Below are 19,617 nucleotides of genomic sequence, written 5' to 3' on the forward strand. Positions count from 1 at the left end.
CAAATAACTTTTCTTCCAACGAGTACGGAGGGGTTGTCAATCTCTTCGGCCTTGTAGTTTGCAAAGGATCAAAACACAAGCAGGAATAGTGATAGTGATTGCAACGGGAAAGTAAAAGAAAGCTGTAAATGATGGAGGTGTAAGCAATGGTGGTGATATGGATCGGAGTCACATGATTTTCACTAGTGATGTCTCTCTCCCAAAAGACGATAAACAACTATGCTTGCGTATACAAATTACAGTTGGGCAATTGACAGAATTATGAATGCACCGCAATGCTAATTATGCTACTTGAAAGTTAGAGGCTCAATAGTAATGGGCAGTATGCGAAGACAAATAGATTGTTTATTCATCAACATCTACTTTCTAATCATTCACCTTGAGATATCTATCCAGAACATCTCGCTGGTATTAAGTTGCGAGCCCCACCCAAAGTGTAAACTCAAAGCAACGGGCACCTGCATTAACGAGCTATGTGTAAGGTAAACAATCCTAGCAACCATGGTCACAAGGACCGTTGTTTTAACCCTGGTGGCAACAACACATCCCCTAGTCTCATGTTTCTGTCACTCAACCTAGACATCAGGGGGCATGAACCCACAATCATGCAAAACTCTCCTTCTTGGAGTTACAATCTACTACTCGGCCAAAGCAATAGAAAGCAACGGAGAACAAGCATGAATCACTAAAGAACATAATATAAAAGGATAATCAAATATATAACTCATAACAATCTTAACATAATCTCATAATCCATCGGATCCACACAAACCGAGTGTAGCAATAGCATGAAAATTACATAGGTGCCTTGATCATGTAGGGCAGCTGACAAGGGCTAATCATTGAAGCACAATATTGGAGAGAAGACATCACATAGCTACTGGTCATGGACTCATGGTCCAAGGAGGACTACTCACGCCACGTCCGGGAAGCGACCATGGCAGTGGAGAAGCTGCCGGAGGTCAATCCTCCCTCCGGTAGGGTGCCGGGAAGAGGTCTCCTGATGCTCCCGATCTCGGAAGCGCTGCGGTGGCGGAACGATGGAGAAATTCACGATTCTGGATCCTGTATAGGGTTTTCCTCGACGAGGGGTAAATATAGGCGAAAGGAGGGCATCAGAGGGCCTGGGCCCCACCCAGGCGGTCTCTTGGCGCGGCCCCGGGGTGGGCCGCGCCCACAGGTCCCCTAGGCGGCCCCTAGCCCCCTCCGGCCCAGTTTCGTGCTTCGTGAATTTCTGGTGCGCTGATTTTTATATATTTTTCTCGGGATTTTTGGGGCTCCGGAAAATTGGGTAAAAGCCCTCGCAGAAAAGACATCAGCAGACAGAAACTGGCACTGGGTGCACTGAGTTAGTAGGTTAGTCCAAATATGTGAAAAAAGATATAAAAGTGTAGCAAAACATATAACAATGTCACCCAAAAGATCATGGAACAAGCAGAAATTATAGATACGTTTGGGACATATCGACATCCCCAAGCTTAATTCCTGCTCATCCTCGAGTTGGTAAATGATAACACAATAATTTCTGTGGTGACATCCTAACACACATATAATAACTTCAAAGTAAAGCAAGTAAGATATGCAATTCAAGTCAAGATAATAACAAGCAAGTGTCTATATATAGAATTGAAATTAGCAAAGTAAGAACATAAAGGTGCAAGAGTTGTCGCTGTCCGTGACTCCAATGTCTCCAAATGGTGTTTGCGTGCAAGAAGTGGGAGGTGGGTTTAGAGCATAAAATTATTTTTTAATTGAGAACTCAATCTACTAAACATTCACACTTGGTCTCCTTCGGGATCTTATTTTGACTTATCCCCAGACCACTAGTCACGCACAAGTCAAAATGATCGTCTCCCTTTCGACTTTGAGCACTCATCCAATGGATGAGCGTAAGCAAGATATGTTGGCACTTAGGATGGCAAAATAGAATAATGACGGGGAAGGAAGAAAAAAGGTGTGAAAGGATCACATCAATGAGGACAACCATTGGCGATAGAAAGCCAAATGATAGATATAATGTGAGGAGTAGGGATTGCCATGCAACGGATGCACATATGAGATACGGTAAGCTCTCCAATGGAACTAGTGGGGGTGCATCCAACTAGCTTGCTCACGAAGACCTAGAGCTCATTTGAGGAGGCTCATCATTGGAATATGCTAGCCAAGTTCTATAGTGTAAGGGTCCCCTCATAGTTATGCATGAATGATAATCTCTATGTAGTACAAATATAGCAATTGAGTACGAGTGTGGATCTTTCAAAAGGAATAGTAGTGTTGCCCCCTTCTCTCTTTTTATTTCTTTTTCTTTCCTTTTTATTTTTTATTTTTTGTGGCCTCTTTGGCTCTTTTTTTATCTCCCATTTGTCCTCTTTGGGATCTTTTATTTTGTCCTCTTTGGGATCTTTTCCTCACTTAAGGGAAACACTCTATGTTTTACAAGAATAAAAAGAAAAATCATCACACTTTATAAGAAGTACTCAACATAAAGACAAGTGAAAACTATCATGATGTATGCAAATGTATGCCTCTGCGAGTGTAGCAGGATATGCAATGATACTAGCGCGTCATGTAGCGGTAATAAGGGAAAGGCCCAACTATCATGCGGCTCCTCGATCAGGAAAAAGCATGTATGACATGAAGATCAAGTCATGAGATGGTGAATGTTGCATGTCAATGTATCTCAGAAAGGCTATGGGAATGCCTTAATAGGTAGGTATGGTGGCTATTTTTAGGAAAGATATAATGTGGCTTATGATGACACAGCGTATCATGCCAAGGGTTTGGATACACCGGTGAAGTTTGCACCAACTCTCAAGATGAGAAAGGGCAATGGACGGTACCGAAGAGGCTAGCAAAATATGGATGGTGGAAGTGCCAACAATACAGTAATCACATTAGTCCGAAGAACTCATAGGCTTATTATCGGTAACTCTCTATCTAGTTAGGAAATTCACAAAGAGACAAGTACCCCGAGGAGGAGTGTTTGGGGGTTTGGTTACCCTTGCGCATCCTCGGCCCATGGTAACGTGAGGGTACTCTATATATTCCAACCCCTCCAGAGGTTAGCGATCAATTTAGCAGCTAGAGTTCTCAACTAATTTTATTTTTTGAAAGACACACAGATTTCCCAAAACACGACATCTATCACTAATAGGCTCACGCTCTTTGCACCAATAGTCCAAACATTACTCAAATCAATACCTCAAAACTATTGCAAGTTACTACTATACTTAAATAGCAGCCTCAATTACCTGCTCATGCAAGACACACAACTCAGTGCAACAAGCCAACTCTCTAAAGAAGATAAGCATGATAACTCAAGAGAGTTCCAAAAGCAACCTAAATAATAGCTCTTAAAAAGATATAGCATGAAAACTTAGAGGTAGGTATGACAGTAGCTACGAAAACATAGAGAACACACAAAAAATAAGCATGAAAACCTATGTTGTGTTCTAGAGTGGAATGGACCGTGTTTCTCTCCCACACAAGGTAGGCTAGGTTCCGACTTGTTATGAACATCAAGCAAAACTAAAACAAACCAAAAAGTAAAGAGCGGGACGCTCCAAGCATAGCACATAACATATGAATTGATAAAAATATAGCATGGAGATGGATGAACTGATCATTGTTGATAGAGAAGGGGATGCACGGGGGGCAACCCCAAGCTTAGACGCTTGAGTCTCCTTGAATACTTCTTGGGGTGCATGGGGGCATCACCAAGCTTGAGCGCTTGACACTCCTGGATCTTCTTTCATCATCTTCCATCGCATACTTGAAAACTCCCTTCATATGAAAGTCATCATAAGCTGATTAGAGTGGTTAGTACCCATGAAAAAATAATTCATTACCTACTGGAAATAAGGATTTTCATGAAAAGATACTGTTTCTCATGATTGCCAAAAGGTTTTTGCAAAGGAAAAGCAAGCTTAAGATTTGCAAAATGATGAAAACGCAAAACATGTCAGAATCTGTGGAAAATAGAACAACATGTAGTAAATAATTTTTTCAGCGTACTTCTGCAACTCAAATCAAAAAAATTAGAACAGATGTGAGAAAGAAAATTATATAGAGCATGCTGTCAAAACAATTCAGATCAAAAAGATGATCTGGTGATTTTTGGCGAATTTTTATGTCAAGCAGACATGATCTGATTCTAGATAGCATGTCACAACTTTTGAACTTTCTTGCAATCGGGGGCTAAAACTTGGCACAAAGCTTGAAAATAAAGATACAATGATTTGCTACAGTAGTATCAAGCTTGAAGACCACTAAAACTGAAAGTAAAAACAAATTGGGTTGCCTCTCAACAAGCGCTTTCTTTTATGCCTTTGAGCTAGGCATGATGCAAAGAGAAGGATCAAAATTCACCAAAGTCATTGGTTTCATCAAAACCTTCAAACAGATCCTCAACAAGTTCATCCTTATTTTTCCTAGGGAACGGGTACCTAACTTTCGCTTTCCACGTAAGTGTGTGTGTCCTTTACCTATATCAATGAAGCCTTTCATGACTCGGAGGAAGTCCCTTCAAAGCACTATGTTTTCTTGGTTTGGCTTCATGATGAAGAAATCAACCGTTGCATTCCTTTTAAAGAATGCAACCTAGACATCTTTTACCTTTCCCTGGATTTCAGAAATATCCCCATTAGCATGTTCATGATAAGAAGAAAAATGGCCTATGTTTAAGCTCAGAGAATCATAAACAACTTTCGGCATAGTGGAAACCATGGATCCAATGTCACAATAAGCAAGGAAGTCTTGGTTAGAGATGCTAATTCTAAAAAAATTCCTCGAGTCATCATCTATTTTCAAAATCATTTCCTTATCAACCATGGGTTTCTCTCTTTCTCTCAAGTCTAGAGCATCTAGTCTTATTTCAATGGTAGCAAATCTATCTATAATCGTGTCACATCTAAGATCATAAGCAAGGTAATTAGATAGATCATCTATAATATCAAGAGCTCTAGCTTGATCACACTATAAAAAGTCTCTTTTAGCTATAATATCAAGAGAGTGTTTACACCATATAAAAATACAATGATAAAAATTTCTAAGCACAATTTTGATAGATATCCAAGGCATAATTCTTTTATGTGCTTCACAAATTCTATCCCAAGCCTCCTTAATATTTTCTCCATTCCTTTGATGGAAATCTAGGACCCTAGATTCCCTCAAAGCATCAAACCTTAACATGCTGGACTAAGCAGAAAGAACAACTAAAAGCAGAGTAACTAATTTTTTTGTGGTTTTTGGTATAAGACTCTAAAGCAAAAACTAGAAAGCAAACTAACAAGACTAAAAAGCAAAGGTAAATGATAGCGTGAAACTCCCCTATCTTGAAGACTGGAGTCCCCGGCAACGGCGCCAGAAAACTTGCTTGATGACGAGATGATGTATATACTTCTCTCTCCTCATTGGTTACCCCAAGTGGAAGGTTGAGATATTGTCAGCAGCAAGTTTTCCCTTACATGGAGACTATAAGGTTTATCGAACCAGGAGGACTCCTAGGATCAAGAAGTAGGTGCCTCCCACCCTGGCGCTAGCAGAAGATGTGGACCTGCACACACTCAAATAACTTTGCTCCCAACGAGTACATAGATGTCGTCAACCTCTCCGGCCTTGTAGTTTGCAAAGTATCAAAACACAAGCGGGAATAGTGATAGTGGTTGCAACGGGAAAGTAAATGAAAGCAGTAAATGATGGAGGTGTAACCAATGGTGGTGATATGGACCGGAGTTTAATGATGTTCACTAGTGATGTCTCTCTCCCAAAAGACGATAAACAACTATGCTTGGGTAAACAAATTACAGTTCGGCAATTGACAGAATTATGAACGCACCGCAATGCTAATTATGTTACTTGAAAGTTAGAGGCTCAATTGTAATGGGCAGTATGCAAAGACAAGTAGACCATTTATCCACCTTGAGATATCTATCCACCAAGACAAGACAGCATCTACTTACTAATCATCCACCTTGAGATATCTATCCAGAACATCTCGCTCGTATTAAGTTGCGAGCCCCACCCAAAGTGTAAACTCAAGGCAACGGACAACTGCATTAGCGAACTATGCGTAATGTAAAGAATCCTTCCAACCGTGGTCACAAGCACCATTGTTTTATCCCTGGTGGCAACAACACATCCCCTAGTCTCATGTTTCTGTCACTCAAGCTAGACATCAGGGGGCATGAACCCACAATCATGCATAACACTCCCTCTTGGAGTTACAATGTACTACTCGGCCAAAGCAATACAAAGCAACGGAGAACATGCATGAATCACTAAATAACATAATATAAAAGGATAATCAAATATATAACTCATAACAATTTGACAAAAATCTCATAATCCATCGGATCCCAACAAACCGAGCATATCAATAGCATGAAAATTACATAGGTGTCTTGATCATGTAGGGCAGCTCACAAGGGCTAATCATTGAAGTACAAGATTGGAGAGAAGACATCACATAGCTACTGTTCATCGACTCATGGTCCAAGGAGGACTACTCACGGCACGTCTGGGAAGCGTCCATGGCGGTGGAGAAGCTCCCGGAGGTCAATTCTCCCTCCGGAAGGGTGCCGGGAAGAGGTCTCTAGACGCTCCCGATCTCGGAAGCGCTGCGGTGGCGGAACGATGGAGAAATTCGTGATTCTGGATCGTGTATAGGGTTTTCCTCAACGAGGGGTAAATATAGGCGAAAGGAGGGCACCAGAGGGTGTGGGCCCCACCCAGGCTGCCTCTTGGCACGGCCTAGCGGTGGGCCGCGTCCACAGGTCGCCTGGGCGGCCCCTGCCCCCCTCTGGTCCCCTTTCGTGCTTCGCAAAGCTTCTCGTGCGCTGATTTTTATATATTTTTCTCGGGATTTTTGGGGCTTCGGGAAATTGGGTAAAAACCCTTGCAAAAAAGACATCAGCAGATAGAAACTGGCACTAGGTGTACTGAGTTAGTAGGTTAGTCCAAATATGTGTAAAAATATATAAAAGTGTAGCAAAACATATAACAATGTCACCCAAAATATCATGGAACAACCAGAAGTTATAGATACATTTGGGACGTATCAGCTGCCTATATATACCCCTTCACCCACCTATCATTTGTGGGAGAAGCACTGAGAACAAACACTTCACTGCCAGATCCATTTTCTGTGAGAGAACCACCTACTTATGTGTTGAGTCCAAGATATTCCAATCCAATCATTTGAAACTTGATCTCTAGCCTCCCCAAACTGCTTTCTACCAAATCAACCTCTCCTACCCATGCATATTCTATGAGAGAGTGATTTGTGTTGAGGAGACTATCTTTAGAAGCACAAGAGAAAGGAGTTAATTGATCTACCACACCTATTACCTTTTGGAGGGTGGTGCCTTCTAGAATGGTTAAGTGTCGCTTGGGAGCCTCCTACTTCATGTTGTGGAGTTGAACCAAGATGCTTGTAAGGGCAAGGAGATCGCCTATGTCGTGAAGATCTACCATGAGTAATGCTACTCCTCCGTAGACGGAAGCCATGGTGGAATAGACAAGGTCGCTTCTTTGTGGACACTCCATTGGTGGAGCCCTCCCTGGACTCTCGCAGCCGTTACCCTCCGTGGGTTGAAATCTCCACTAGCATGGACGTACGATAGCGCCACCTATTGGAACCATGCCAAAAATTGCTGTGTTAACCTCATGCATTTGATCTCCCTACCTTACTTCTCTACATTACCCTTGCATGTTTTACATTCCGCTGCTATACTCTTAGAACTGCATGTGTAGGGTGTACTTGACTTGTTATAACTGCTAGATTTCTGTCTTCCTTGGAAACAGGTTAGGCTAGAAACTTTATCTTGACATGTAGTCTATTCACCCCCTCTAGACACATATTCTATCGATCCCTCAATTGGTATCCGAGCAAGGTCTCCAACACCTTCGTTTAACCGCCATTGGAGGAAGATGAATGTGACTAGTTGTAACGTCCAAGATGCAATCCTACCCTTATTTTGGTGCGAAGGCCTCGATAGGGATAGAAGCGCATCTCGTCGTTTTGCAAGAAGGGATATCGTTACAAGTACATGTTCTGAAAAGATGAGTATATGGAATTGGCTTAGACTTTCCACAAGCTACATCAAGTTCACATGAGTACAACATCATAATCAAACATCACGGAGAAGAGAACGGTCCAACTACGGACGGAAACGAATGATAAAAGAACGACGTCCATTCTTGCCATCTCAGGCTGCCGACCTGGAACCCATCCTAGATCGATGATGATGCAGAAGAAGAAACTCCAAATAGAACAATCATCGCGCTCACGTCAAAGTAAGTCTTTACATGTACATGCAACTGTTGTTGTAGTAATCTGTGAGCCACACGGACTCAACAATCTCATTTCCAAAGGTATCAAGACTAGCAAAGCTTAATGGGTGAAGTATGATTAAGTGGCGAGGCTGCAGCAAGCGACTAAGCATTTATTTGAGGTGGCTAACTTACGAGTACAAGAATAAAAGAGGGGGATGATCTACGCATAGAGGACGTGAACTACCGATGATCAAATTTATGATCCTGAACACCTACTTACGTCAGACATAACCCCACCGTGTCCTCGATAGGAGAAGGAGCTCACGAAAGAGAAAATAACGGTTACGCACTCAGTTGGAAAATTTTAATTAAGTTTACTTTAAATTATCTAGAACGAGATGTTAAACAAAGTTTCCAAACATGCCACATAACCGCGGGCACGTCTTTCCTGAAAGATTTAACACTGCAGGGGTGCTCCAACTAGTCCATCACAAATTACCACAAGCCGCATAGAAAGCCTCCATCATGAAACTCGTGATCTCCTCAGATTCCTTAGTGGAAAACCTCAACTCTGAGATAGCCCAAAGCATCACCGGAATCCCAAGGCACAAGATATCTATTATATACATAAAACGATAGAAAAGACACGGCTAAGATTAATCATTATAAGTTTCACATATTGGACGGTTGAGATATTTAAATAGCCTAGGGCACGACCGGGTCTCATGTATCCGGATAGGTGTCCTAACCAAACCAATTACTCAACTTAAGTAACGGTCAAAGGAAGACCAAGGCAGATACGTCTCCGCACAATAAATAAAAAAAGACACGAACTAGATGGTATATACGTATCAGGGTACATATTCTTTTCTTTCTACAAGTACAACTGGATAGGAAGAATACAGAAGGAATACGTGTTCTCTCAGGCCAACCGAATCTACACATGATATCTTAAGCACTATGCTTGAATGGCATGCATGCATCCATCCATGACTTAACAAAATTATGTCAGCAATTATTATTAAACGTGTTCCTGCTTCTTCCTTTGTATGACAATTTTTTGCGGGTTCTTTGAATGGCAATTTCTTGAGCATCGGCTTAGTTATATTATATATAGCTCACAGAAATATGAAAAACTTATATAGTATGCATAAATTTTGAACTGTGATTTTATTGCTCTCGAGCTCCACATAGCCCTGTTTTTTTTGAAAAATCAAAATGGAAATACGGAAAAGCTATATAGTACGTATCAACTTTGTAGTGTGAATTTATTTCTCTTGAGCTCGATGGAGCCATGTTTTTGAAAAAAAATCAAAAATATTTTTTCCTAGATTCCAAAAAATCGCAAAAAATACACATGAACACTGAGATGTATATTACATCGATAAAATACTATTTTGTGTGAGCTGTATAAAACATATTTTTGTATAGTGAAGAGTGCATGTGCGAGAAAGACAAGATTTTGGCTTTTGTGTGTAGCATGGTCCACAAGGTATTTCATCATGAAATTTTAGGAACAATAGTATATATTCCTAGCTTCATGTGTAAGTTTTTCCACATTCTTTTCAAACTATACAAATATAATATCTATATTTTTCAAAAAACCGGGTTCCATATTCAAAAGCAATTTCTTATATTATCACATGCAATATATGCTAAATACATTGTCTTCTATTAACTAAATAGGTTAGATGAGAATTATGAATCTTGTTTAGTAAACAAAATTTAGCAAACTGAATTTTATACGCACACTCACTTGGATATGCGATTAACTTTGTACGCGAAGCTATTTGATTTGCATATACCAGTCAAGCTATACTGAAATTTAGAACGAATAATAAAATGATAATTTTGAAGTATACAGTGATGGAAGTTTAATGTCGACTACCAACAATAAATAAGTATTAAATTCATAAAAATCAAATAGTGTATGAATGTATAAGAGTCCCATACGAGACCGGCCGTGAAAAAGAGCATCATGCCCCGCAAAGAAGGATCACTCGGGATGCCCAACTGAAGCAATGGATAAGTATTTGATTCAGAAGAAATAAATAGTGTATTAATGTAGCACAATCCCATACAAGCCATTCACAATGTTGAATAATAATAATAATAATAATATATAAGTGGTTAGCACATTCTATGACCAAAATATATGATATTGGGATTTCAACAATAAGGTCTAAAGCAACAAGTCATTTGAATGTGTAGAAAGGTATAAGATAATGGAAAAATGTGTAAATATAAGAACAGATTGTGATGAGAGTGGCTTCGTGGCTACGAGGTAGATACTTGGTGACCTTTTATGGACACGCAACATATATGTTAAAGACCAGATGAATGACTTTGGAAAAATAAAATAAAATTATATCACCACCAACAATGACACTGATTGTAAAATGAAAAGTTATTCACAAAACTGGTGAAAATCTAAAGAAGATGGAAAGTGGAAGAATGCATGCGAGGCAACAATATATTAATACAAAAGCTATAATTATGCATGGTGGGACACTAACCATAGACCTATAGTTGTCATGCATCCAAAATTACATATATAACCGGATTTACTTTCTTCTGAGCAATCAGTCAGTAGGGGAGGCTTCTATTGTGCTTCCATTAAAAGAATAACTTGTACACTATACAAGCAGACTGCATCTTAAAAACGAAGAGGAAAAAGGAAGAAACCAAGAGGGGTGAAATGCAACATTTCCTAAAATAAAATCATGAAAAAGTAAATTAAGGTGAATGACAGTTCACACATGGGCGAAATAACTTTGGTATTATGCATTGTTGGTATCCTATTTTCTATTCTTTCAAATGTGTGTCTAATGTCAAGTGAACAATTGTAAATTATATGATAAATATATAAACATTAAAATAGCATAATACATATTAAATCCCGCCGCGCAAATGCGCGGGTTGCCTTGCTAGTTTCATAGACGGTAAAAGAACTCCAGCAGGCCGCCCACGTGTCGACGAACCCAATAGGAGCCGTGTATCTCGTTTCGGGACACCATCGGATGGGAAAGGCTACGACTGAGATCAAACCTCGAGTTGCCCCGTGGTGGCCTCGCAGTCTGCCCTTCTTGGACCAACACTTACGAGGAGCACTTGCCTGGGGGTTGATTAATTATCTGCGGGTGCCGGCAGGTCCCTATGCTATTTATTAGTTGTTTGACAAATGTTGTATCAAAGTTGGGCCTTGCCACACAAGCTTTAACTAAGACGAATTATCAGGGGGGTCCCCATAGCAACCCCGATCGTGTTAGGAGCGCAGAATATTGGAATATAACGCCGGTAGCCGAAACTAAGGCGGCAAAGATGGAACAAATAACCAGACTAGAAGCCCAAGACTTCTACCTTTTACCAAGTACATAGGTGCATTAAAATTAATTATCAATTATATGGTGATATAACAAAGAACCCATGTTATCACATGGAAGCAACTGCACCTGCAACTAGCAACGCTAACACATGGTTAAGCAAGCGGTAACATAGCCAATCAGTGGTTTGCTATGTTGTGAACAGGTTGAAGGTTTTCACGGCAATGTTGAGAGGCTGACATTTAACATGTGGTAGGCAACGAGACATAACAAAAGAAACGAGACAACTAGCATGGCATTGATAGTAATGGTATCTAGGGAAATGATCATCTTGCCTAAGACCCCGCTTGGAAGAAAAACGAATCCGTGAAGCAAATGAACCGACGTAGATGAACGAATCCTCACACTCCGGAGCGGTTCGGAACTCTATCGAGAAGAAACAAACCGGTACAACAATCAACACACAATAACACCACCAAATATGCACGATATGATGCAGAACCTAATATGATGCATGTCCATTTCAATTATGCAAGGCATGGCATGACAATTCACAACAATCAAATATACACATTAAGTGAATCTCAATATGCAACGAGTTGCATATTGACAAAACTCCTCTTTTGAATTACTTAGTTCACTCCCGTTTGGTACACAACAATATTAAATGTTGATTAAACATGGAAAGAGGTGAAGCATGTGATTCTACACGTCATTCTGGTCAGTTAACACCTAAAAACATACAACAGAGCTATGGTTAAAATATACGTGCAACACAATATATTATGCCATGAATACAACATGAATGCAATTTTTTAAAACACTAGCAAGAAGGATATGAAGCATGTGTCTCCATGGCGAACGAAAGGGAACCATGGAGGCAAAACAGAAACGATGGTACGACAACGCTCTGTCCTGATAACTCGATAAGATACCGGTGCCAATGAATTTGGCGAGTGTGTGTGTCATGCCAAGAATGATGGGGTGATCTCGGTTATCGGGTTCCCATGTGTCGGAGGCATGGAAAAAGAGGGACAACGTGCAACGAGCATGGCATCTACGAAACGAACAACATCGCCTCTCATACAACAATGCATTTATCCACGGGTATCATCTCGGCGATATACCTTTGAAGTCTGCCTCTCGGAGCGGGTCGAGTCGTTGCGGTGTAGATGTACAAGGTCGTCGTGGACGTAGTGGAAGTAGTCGTTCCCACGACAGTAGTTGAAATAGTTGTACACGGGTCTTCAGCGACGGTAGTCGTACACACTCCGTAGATGTTCGGGGTCATCGAGGACGTCATGGAAGTAGTGGTACTTGGAAACCTAGTCGGACCCGAGGCGACGGTAATGGAACACACGGTCTTGGGTCTTGCATCCAATAAACATGGTGGTCTGGGTGTCGGTCACCGGCGTACTCCTCGGAACAACCGTACCACAAATAAGAACGATGGGCCGGTCATGTGGCGGATTGTGCAACAGGTGATGTGAACGACGAAGCGCGAAACAACAAGAAATTGCGCAGTGGCCGAAGGACCTGCCAGAGTCAGGATCTCTAGGGGCACTCCCCGAGCATGTCGAGCAGAGGCAGATGCACCTGCTGGAGGTGGCACGACGCGAGCAGAGGGATGATGCGCTGGGCTGTGGGGCCTCAGCCTCTGCTCGTCTCCCGAACGGGAGCCATGGCGGCGGCTGAGATGCGGGGCGACGCTAGCGGCTCCAGGGCGAGGGGGTGGTGATCCAACGAGGGACCGACCGGATCTGGCGGTTGCCCAGTGGGGGGGGGTCCCGACCCGATGGGGGTGGACGGCGGCTATGGCCCAAAGCGGCGACGACACGCTGTAGCAGGAGCTCGCGGCAATGGGAGGAGCTGCGGCTCGGCGTCTTCGCGGATGCAGGAGGCGAGGTGCTTGGGGACGGGTTGATGCGGTTGGCTGGGGCGACGGCGACCGGAACGATGGCGGGGTCGCTTGGCTCGGGCCACAAGGGGGCTGTTGGTGTTGCATCTGCTGGATCGAGGAATGGCTCGATGAAGGAGGTGGCTGCTGTGCTCGATGCATGCGGTTCAATGATGGGTGGATGGATTTGGGTGGCTGGCTGCAGCTTGTTGTGGTGGATCTGGGGGTGATTGGTTGGATGGGAAAAACTAGGTGGGGTGGCGGCGCTAGATGGGACAGGGAGGATCCCTAGGTTTTGGTCTGATTTGGGATATGTAGATCTATATATAATAAATGGGTTTAGGTCCAGGGGCTATTTGAACCCTCCGACTTAAATCGTACGGTCGAAAATAACTAGGTTAGGGTTGTCCAATTGACAAACCGATGACAGTTTGCGGTAAAACGGGGTTGATCCGGATACAATGGCCACGACCGCACGGTTCGGGTTCCTGGAGGTTTTCGGACTATGCTGCGCCTAGGGTCGGTGCACTGTGCAGAGGGGCTAGACGGAGTTTAGATGGAAAATAAGCAACGCGGCGACAGGATTTTGAAACCGAAAACGTGCGATGAAATGACCGACTATAGTGCCGCTATAGGTTTAACGGTTCGGGTATCATAGTAACTCTGATTGCAACAAAATTTGGGAGGCGGCCTACCTATATTAAATAAGACCGCACGCCAAGATTCAACCCAATATGGGAAAGTTTTATACACACTTTCAAAACAAGATTGAACGATGTTGCGGGCGCGTGCGTGTGTGGTAGGTCTCAAAACGGTCAATGACAAAAAGAGAGAACCGCCAACAAATAACGGATGCAAGTTTCGAAACTAGCGGCAACGGAGTGCCGATGCAATGCAGATGATGCGAATGATGCGATGATGAATGCGACAAACAAATAATCACAGGGCGGCAACGGAATAAAAGGGGAATCTTCTGGAGCGTCGGTCTTGAGCTGTTACAACTCTCCTACACTAACAAGAGATCGCGCCCGAGATCTAAGAATGACAAGGGGAAGAGGTAGAGAAAGAGCAATAGGTAAACTTAGTTGCTTCTTGACAAATGAGTGAATCCAATGAATCTTGAATGTTGAAAGAGATGAAGAATGATATGAGGAACAAGCAACAATTCACACAAAATTTCGGCAGCACCTCGGTAGGAAATTGAGGACAAAAATTTGATAAGATGGAAAGATCTTGACAAGATTCACAACAAACCAACTAAATTGATAAGCAAGGAAAGAACATGATCTTGTCAAACTGAGATGATTGAATCAAAAGAGCACATCACAATGCCCCAGAACAAAATAATAGAAACTAGATCATTGGAAGGAAAAGAATGGAGAAGAAAATGACTCATTCTACCACAATTGAACTAGAAGAGCATCCTTAGAAAGAATAATTGAACGGAGTTGTTGGAAAACCAACAATGAACACAACAAGCTTGTAGACAGTATTGAAACCTTGATGAATCAACATGAAGAACTACTTGGAGAAGACCGGAATGAAAGCATGATAGAAAATAATTGATGGTTGAAAAGAATTAGATTATGACCTTGCAAAGATTTAGATGAAGCTTCACAAGGAGATACTTTAGACAAGCTTGGAATTCTGGAAAAGAAAAGATAACAACACTTAGAAGAAGAATTGATATCACGAGCCACTCCAGAAGAAGAATTCAAATCACTTGATGGAACAAGAATAAGAATTATGTTATGCTTAGCCTTCATCAAGTTAAATCGATGACAAGCAATGGATTTAGCATACCACTTATTGTACTTGAAAAATATAGAAGATAGAGAGATAGAGCACAAACTTAAAGAAGTCTTGGACGAAACACCGATAATAATTTGTAATGAAAGAGGATAATACAAATGAAGTAGGCTACATGAGGACAAGGAGAGCATGATTGATTAGAGAATGCTTGAACAAGCCACCGATAAAATTTCACAAATGAATGTGAGTACCAAGAATGAATGGACATATATGAGAATGAAGAGACCATGATCCACCTGAGAGAAAACTTGAACAAGGCACCGGAATAATTGAGATACAAACAAAGAGACAACAGTTGAGAAGAATTTCAGAATGAAAGCTAAAAGCTGACACCGAAGAAATCTTCTCAAATTATGGCCTTCGGAGGATCGAGAAATGAAAACAACTTTGAAATGAACCGGATAGATATAGAAGGAATTTCCCATGATAAAACACAATTGAGAGGATAGCACGAACATGAAATGACAAATCTTCAAGAGAATGGACCAAGATTGAAGAGAAATACTCCTGCGGTCTTCCAAGGTGAGAATGATGAGGAGAACACCACCAAGAATTACTGGGTCACTCCGGAATAATGAATAATGAAAATGTTGAGACAATGATAAAATAATTTAGATTGACCTTGAGGAAGGAATATGTCTGATGGAATCCATTCTTACATCATATTTAAAAAGAATTAGAGATTTCTAGAAAATAATAAGATCCAAGAAAGATCCCGAGAAAACATGTGGGTTATGGGCCCACTCATAAGAAACCATCGTTGCAATGATTGCTTAGGAATAGAGATATTGCACTGTTACAAATTGAAAACTTTATGAGATGAGACCCTCAAAATAATTGAATGATTAAAAACAGGAAACTTCGGAGATATCTTCAACACTCCGGATAGAAAAGAGAGAGATGAATAAACAAGAGAGACTTGGATGAGAATCACCAACATTGGAAAGAATTTAAAGGATGAAAAGGATATGATGAAGATGTATAACTTGCATTGAATCCACCAAAGAAGAAAAGACAAGAATGAAGCATGATGTACTCGAAACTCCTTAGAATCTTCACAATGAATCACCGGATACGAGAGAAATGAAAAAGATAGCAGAAGCAATAATGAAAGGAAGATATTTGGATGATAATTAAATCATTGAAGAAAGGGTGGGAGGATGGGGAAAACAAAGACAACTTGGGACAGATGAGACGAACTATGGAAGAAATGTGAGATTGATCTTGCAAGTATTGAAAAAGGATTGAATTATCCTTGAGAAGAACACTGGTTGAAAAAGAATTTATATGATATAACTCCGGATAGAAAAGAATTAATAAGACAATTTGATTTAGCAAAATAATTTGTATTCCCTTTAGAAAATATGAGAACACCTCTTGGAATGATATGAAATCACCACTTGACATCGAAGCAACTCAAATTACCATACACCAACAAAACAAAGGATGCAGCTTACAAAACAAGCCAGAACAAATATATGACAGAGACTCCGCTCGATATTTTCGTGGATAGGATCGCACGGGCTCAATCGTAAATTGGATTGTCATATTGAAATGATGCTCGAATATGCTCCCTAGGCATAGCAAACTACAAGGCTTGTCGAAGCATACTGATGACATATATCGAGATTGTTGTTTGTAAAAAAGACCGTGAACAAACGAATCTACTAGATGTCGAACCCCAACCTCACATCATGCATCTGTTGGAAAATTGTCCTATAAGTGACTACTTGAATTCTCACCTAAGAACTTCCGAAAATTTCTGGTCATGCAATCGGGCCCATGGATACAAGGAGTAAAATCCATCACTCAACTCCTAGCAATAACACTACCCGTCCAGTGTATCACATCCGTCAACACATAACCAAAGATCTCGGAAACTCATCTATCTCAGATCCTCAAAAACACAACGGTACTAAGTATGGTGGTACCCCCGAACTCTCTGCACCAGGACAGGGGATGCCGGGCTTATCTCGCCACTACTAGTATGGAAGCAAGTTCGAAAATCCTCCGTCCAGAGATACTAAGAAATCTGAATGATAACAATGTGCTCAAGAATCCCTTGCAGCGCAACTCCCCGGAATAAAATCAATATAGCAGGAGGCACCAAGTCAAAACTCCGTCAGATCGACATCATATAGATTCTAAAATATTCGCGTGATCCTAATTTTTTTTAGTGAGAAGAGGAATAGAATTAAAATTATTACGTCAAGGTTCATCACTAGATCATAGAAGAGGAGAAAAAATAACCCTACTCTCCGAGATATAATTAGACTCAAAATAGTTTTACACTAGACTTGACTCGGCCAAGTTCGATTAATCAAGGGGGCTCCTAGGTCAGTACTGCTCTTATGACAACTTGTAACGTCCAAGATGCGATCCTATCCCTATTTTGGCGCGAGGACCTCGACAGGGATAGAAGCGCATCTTGTTGTTTTGCAATAATGGATATCGTTACAAGTACATGTACTGAAAAGATGAGTATATGGAATTGGCTTACACTCTCCACAAGCTACATCAAGTTCACATCTGTATAACATCGTAATCAATCATCATGAAGAAGAGTAGAGTCCAACTACGGAAGAAAACAACCGATAAAAGAACGACGTCCATCCTTGCTATCCCAGGCTGCCGGCCTGGAACCCATCCTAGATCGACGATGATGAAGAAGAAGAAACTCCATATAGAACTATCATCGCGCTCACGTCAAAGTAACTATTTACATGTACCTGCAACTGTTGTTGTAGTAATCTGTGAGCCACAGGGACTCAACAATCTCATTTCCAATGGTATCAAGTCTAGCAAAGCTTAATGGGTGAGGTATGGTTAAGTGGTGAGGCTGCAACAAGCGACTAAGCATTTATTGGAGGTGGCTAACTTACGAGTACAAGAATAAAAGAGGGGTATGATCTACGCATAGCGGACGTGAACTACTAATGATCAAATGAATGATCTTGAACACCTACTTACGTCAGGCATAACCCCACCGTGTCCTCGATTGGAGAAGGAGCTCACGAAAGAGATATTCATGGTTACACACACAATTGTCAAGTTTTAATTAAGTTTTCTTTATGTTATTTAGAACCGGATGTTAAACAAAGTTTACAAGTTTTCCACATAATCGCGGGCACGTCTTTCCAAAAGATTTAACCCTGCAGGGGTGCTCCAACTAGTCCATCACAAATTACCACAAGCCGCATAGAAAGCCTTGATCATTAAACCCGTGATCTCCTAGGATTCGTGTGACAGCCCGATGCCGACATTCTAGAAGATTCCCCCTTCTTTCCGTTTTCGTCGTGTGTCTATTTTCTTTTGCTGCATCTTCATCGCATCATGCGCCTCATCTGCATTGCATCGGCATCTCCGTTGCCGCTCGTTTTCAAAACATGCATTCGTTAGTAGTTGCCGGTTCTCCTTGTTGTCCGTTCTGAGTCCGACCGCACTCGCTCGAGCCCGCGGGCACCGTCGTAACCCTGTTTTTAAAGCGTGTATAAAACTTTCTCCGGTTTCAAGTTTCAACTGTCGTGCGATATTATTTATTTATAGGTAGGCCGCGTGTCAAGTTTCGTCGCAATCGGAGTCCGTCTGGTACCCGAACGGTCGGCCATAGCGACACCGTATTCGGTCTACCGTCGGACGTCTGTCGGTGTTTTAAAATTCGTTGCCGCGCCGCCCGTTCTCCCTCTCGTCTCCGGTAAATCACCCTACACGGCCGCGTACCCATTCCCGCATTCGGAATTATCCGATTCCGACTGTGTGGTTGGATCCAGAACGCGATTTCGGGTAACCTACCCCCCCCCCCGTTTGTCTATAATAGACCCCCACTTCATTTTTTTACACAACCAACACCCCTGCCTCGTTTTGTACGCCACCTACCCCGAAACCCTAGCTCCCGCAGCCTCTCTCTCCCACCAGCGCCGCCGGCCCACCGGGCCAGATCCAGGCCCGCCCGAGCCCATCTGGCCGCCGCCCCGATCTGCACCTCCCAAGCTGCAGCTCCTCAGGCCGAAGTGCTCCTGCCGCCAGGGTCCGCGCCACGCTGCCGCATCCGCCGGCAACCGGAAGCCCCAGTGCAACAAGAGCAGGTTCCGCCGGCGCAGATCGGACCTCGCCGCCCCTTCTGCTCCGGTTTCTCTCTCTCTCTCGAATCTCTCCGCTCACTCTCTCTCCGCAGTATGCCCCATGGCGTCGTGGGAGCAGCCCGAGCTCGCTTCCTGTGGAGCTTGCCGATCCCGTCGCCGGCCGGATCCGGGTCGGAGGGCCCCGTCCCTGGCCTCCCTCGCCTCCACGGAAAGCTGCCGCCGCCGCCAA

Source organism: Hordeum vulgare, chromosome 3H (assembly GCF_904849725.1).
Source record: "Hordeum vulgare subsp. vulgare chromosome 3H, MorexV3_pseudomolecules_assembly, whole genome shotgun sequence".
In the NCBI taxonomy this organism is placed as follows: domain Eukaryota; kingdom Viridiplantae; phylum Streptophyta; class Magnoliopsida; order Poales; family Poaceae; genus Hordeum; species Hordeum vulgare.